We start from the raw sequence: 5000 nt of genomic DNA, 5'->3' as shown, positions 1-5000 counted from the left end.
ATTAACTTTAATACATACAGTATTAATTACGTTAGTATTAACCACACTGTACTTTTTCAATGAATGTGTTTTTAAAAGTGCGGACAGTCATAAGAAAGTTCTCCATAAGATACTCTCTAGAAACTAGTACCGCAAAATTAATATCAAATTTACTCTTTTCTGTCCTATACGGGCCGGAATAAAAAGCCCATCAATCAATGTTATATTGTCCTTAGAAAAGGTCTTTGTGGAACTCGCATCAAACCTTTGCATTAATGAATAGGTTTCCGTTAAGTTCTCAGATATTATAAGAGAAGGAGATAAGAGACAACAATAAATCTATGGGAGGAGTTACATTAGTTTTATCAGGAGGCTTCAGAAACATTATCAGTCATTCAGAGAGAAACAAGATCTGATGAGATAAAAGCATACACTAAGATCTGATGAGATAAAAGCGTACACTAAGTCTACACACCAATGGAATAAAGTACAGAAATTTTCCTTCAATACTAACAAGCGAGCTTTGTTACATGGGGACCTATGTGCAGAACAGTTTTCAACCTGGCTCCTCTAATTAGGAAATGGGAAAGTACCATTTGATGAGAATGGTGAAATCCATTTGGTTCATATTAATATTATGGGGAACGCCCCAGCTGAATTGAAGAACAAAGTATTTCCAGATTTAAGTAATAATTATAATTCATATAAATGGTTGCGTGAAAGGGAAATTTTTGCTCCAAAAAAAGGAGATAGTAGTAAGAATTAACCATGAATTAATTAATAAGATTTCAACAGTCATTAAAGAGTACAAATCAGTTGGTTCAGTCCATAATAAAAATCAAACTATCCATTACCCATCAGAGTTCCTTAATTCTCTTGAACCACCTGGAACTCCACCACATAAACTTTTTCTGAAGGTAGGAGTCCTAATAATGCTTCTAAGAAATTTAGATCCTTCTAAATTATGCAACGGGACAAAGTTGATTGTGAAGACATTATCACCTAATGTGATAGAAGCTGCCATCATCACTGGATGTGCCTCGGGGGAAGAGGTTTTCATTCCAAGAATTCCAATCAAACCAGCGGACATGCCATTTGAGTTCAAACGAACACAATTTCCAGTGCAACTTTGCTTCGCAATGTCTATTAATAAAACTCAAGGTCAGACTTTGAAATCTACTGACTTGTACTTAATTGAGCCTTGCGTTTCTCATGGTCAACTTTATGTTGCTTGATTCAGGGTTGGTAGTTTGCAAGACTTATTTGTCTACGCTCCAAACCAGAAAACAAAGAATATTGTTTACCCAGAAACTCTTACGTAATTTCCTTCAACATATGTGATAAAATTTATCTCCCTTCATAAAAGTGGCAAATTTTGTATTTTCGCTTATTATTATTATTATTATTATTATTATTATTATTATTATTATTATTATTATTATTATTATTATTATTATTATTTGTATTATGAATTCAGAATTGGTCAAGCACAAGATTTGGAGCCCATGGAACATATACACAGAAATAATATTTGGTATTTGGAAGGTGTGCACAGTATCTAGTACCAGACCCAAGGTAATACAAATTAAACGACAACATTGCTGGGTTAATATATATATATATATATATATATATATATATATATATATACACACATACAATAGACGTTATAAATTCCTTCTTTACAAATTCTAAACCCACGGAATCATTAGATTCCTACATAGCTTAATACAGAAATGAATGCAGAAGTGAAAACAGTTCAACACAAAGGTTTTTTTTTTCAGTTTAAACAATGGTACTTGCGGTAGCATCATAATCATCGCAGTCATCATCAACAATATTAATAATGGTACTTATGATGATGATGGTGGTGGTGATTATGATGATGTGGAGGAGGGATTTTTTAAAATTTACCAAGAGAGTAACAACGATAGAATTTACCATACAATAGAATACAACACAATATCAATAGAATGAGATAACGATCATAGAAAGGACAGATAGATAGATAGATAGATAGATAGATAGATAGATAGATAGATAGATAGATAGATAGATAAATAGATAGATAGATAGATAGATAGATAGATAGATAGATAGATAAATAGATAGATAGATAGATAGATAGATAGATAGATAGATAGATAGATAGGAAAATAGACAGATATAGATAGATAGCTGTATAAAACGGAAACAAGAAAGAGTAGTCGATAGGTATCGTGTGGCTTAATACACACACACACACACACACACACACACACACACACACACACACACACACACACACACACACACACACACACACACACACACACAAAATAGGGGAACACTCTCCGGCATGCTATTGTTGTTTGATATAGAAAAGGAAAATTATGTAGTTATAGGTGCCTAGTAGATGCAAATATTTATTTTAAAATCCCTTGGAGAAAGAATATTTACGCACAGCTGTTTCGAAGCCTACAGCTTCATTATGCAAATAACTATTGTTGCACTTGGCTATGTTAATGAATCTCTAAGTTGTAATCTCGAGAAACCGAGATTTCTGCCAAAGAAAGCGACTTGCATTATCACGCTCCTCGTTAATATAATCAATCTATAAGCTGATGTATATTCAAGACTTTTCGAAGGTTCATTATGTAACATTTCATCGTTGCTTTGTTGCTATTATCCAAATTTCAGCGACGAAGCTTCCTTTCTTCGTTAGAAGCGAATTCCTTCTTTATAGAAAGAATTTGAATAATGAAAAATAAGAAGATAGCATACAAGCTTACGTAGGTACGTACATTCCGAAATAATCTTAATTTCTAAAAATAAGCACGGAATTTCACATTTCTCAGGAAGAAACATTAAATTGATCGTGAGCGTAAATGACTGTTTCATACTTTATCGACTCCCCGGAAGGATGAGAGGAAATATCAATGAAGGAAAGAAAAAAAGAAATTAAAAATGAATGTTGAAAAATGGAGGGGCGATGGGTGGCAAAATCGGATGAAATATTTGGTTATGTTGCATAACGTCATGAGTTTAAGTTTAGTGGGAACTTTCACACGCCTAGAATCGATTAAACGATGTACCAATTTTCATTCATTTATTAATTCCGTCTTTCTTTCTTTCTTTTACATAGAAGAAGGAAGAAAAGCGTCCATGACTCTTATATACTTTTAGGGCTCCAGGAATTATAGGAGGAATGGAGGATGTTATCCTTTCATCCGAGATATGGTCGAAACTCAAGAAAAGAACGGATTCCGGTAAAGGAACTCGTGGACCAGGCAGTTGAGGTGTTAAACAGGCCGACGGATTAAGTTTAACCGTCAAGAACTCAGAACATAGAGAGCTGAGCCAAATACCGTTCTAAAGATGTTCTAAAAGATGTTCTAAAAATTCCTCCAGTCTACAGATCCCAATGGTACTTTAATTCATAGCCAGAATAAAAAAAAACCGCCCTAAACGAAACAAACACAGCAATCACTTGCAATCTCGCAAGACGCGATAGCATGTGCCATTTTCCACTAATTGTGTACAGGGGTTGTGCAGACACGATCAGGCATAGACACACTCTCGGCCCTAGTATACTTGACTCAATATAACATAGAAGTCGTGGTAGCTTCTTTGACAGATGACTTTATTAGCATTTAGCTGCCATTAATTTTCATCTCAGTATACTGGTTGGTTAGTCAACGTTACTCCGTAAGGAGCACAGAACCAGTTTCTCGGTTTCACTATAGTCTATTGACTGATTTTTATTCTCGCTAGACCACTGGTGGTAAATAAAATTTCAAAAATTTTTTTTGCTACCCTATAATTTATTAATAATGATAAATTTTTTTGGCTAATTTCTGAAAGAAAATCGGCATTTTTTGTATTTGCTGCCGATTAGGTAAACCGCAAATGCGCGGTAAATTTGGAAAATTAAACATATGATGATAGTTCGACCATTGTAAGGTATATGTTTATCTTACTAAAATGACTTGAAACCATGGTACAGAATATAGATTGGTAAATGTTTTTATTTTTCATTCCCTTTCGAAATTATCCCTATTTTTGTGGTATGTAGTCTTTTGCTGCTCTTTCTAGCGGGTCAGATGTCCTATTATAGGCATCTCTGTATTTTAAATGTATATATATATATATATATATATATATATATATATATATATATATATATATATTCCTTCCTGGACGGGGTGAACGGAACACCAGTTCGTCGCAGGATTACTCATTTTTGCCAGCTGAGCGGACTGGAGCAGCGTGAAATGAAGTGTTTTGCTCAAGAACACAACGCACTGCCCGGTCCAGGAATCGAATCCACAATCTTACACGTTCTAACCACTAAGCTATGCACCTCCACTGAGTATACTGGATTAACATGAAATATAATAAGCTCAAAAAAGAAGAGAAAGAAATAAGAAACACTCTGTAGAGTTAGTGTAAACATCTATACATTTAAAAGTGGTGCTCCAGCATGACCGCAGTCCTATGGCAGTAATTACAGAAGGCTGTATTTTCTGTGACTTACTAAATTTAATACTTCTATATTTTTTCTATTTTTTTTTTTAATAAATTCCAAAATAATTTTAAAAAATGAAATCAGAAACGAAATCAGCTTAAAACAACAGAGAACCGAAATGTCATGGAATAGGAGGAGGGACAGATGTGATGTACGTGTGCATGTGTGTGTATGTGTGTGTGTGTGTGTGTGTGTGTGTGTGTGTGTGTGTGTGTGTGTGCGAGCGCGCGCGATAGGGGTCAGAGTTAGAGGAGAAATGGATTGTGAGCGATACAGATGGAAAGACAGAAGTTTATAAAAAAATGTAGAATAAAAGTTTTAAAAAAGAAGTGAAGATGAAACAATAGAGGTGAGAGAGAAAGAGACTGACAGAGAGAGAAAGAGACTGACAGAGAGAGACGGAGACAGAGAAATGTCAAGCTTGGTAACCTCTAGAAAGTGTGTTAAATATTCACGTGGTTTCAATAGTGTTGTTGGAAAAGATAGATGGATTGATAGATAAGAGAGAGAGAAA

General features: G+C 34.4%; 1 protein-coding gene and 1 long non-coding RNA gene across 8 annotated transcripts in view; one reads left to right on the top strand and one right to left on the bottom strand.

The window, feature by feature from the left end:
* Positions 1 to 5000, bottom strand: part of LOC106874846 (neuronal membrane glycoprotein M6-a) — a 664201-nt gene that overhangs the window by 168217 nt on the left and 490984 nt on the right. The gene's annotated exons all lie outside the window — the stretch shown is intronic.
* LOC106874847 (uncharacterized) overlaps positions 1 to 5000 on the top strand; it is a 42821-nt gene that overhangs the window by 14892 nt on the left and 22929 nt on the right. The window contains exon 2 of the long non-coding RNA XR_001410059.3: positions 1457 to 1554. This is a non-coding gene — a long non-coding RNA (uncharacterized LOC106874847). The remainder of the gene's footprint in view (positions 1 to 1456; positions 1555 to 5000) is intronic.

This window comes from Octopus bimaculoides, chromosome 7 (genome assembly GCF_046866305.1).
Source record: "Octopus bimaculoides isolate indiv1 chromosome 7, ASM4686630v1, whole genome shotgun sequence".
NCBI lineage: Eukaryota > Metazoa > Mollusca > Cephalopoda > Octopoda > Octopodidae > Octopus > Octopus bimaculoides.
Note: the sequence above shows the minus strand (reverse complement) of the source record. Positions and strands in the feature narration are given on the sequence as shown.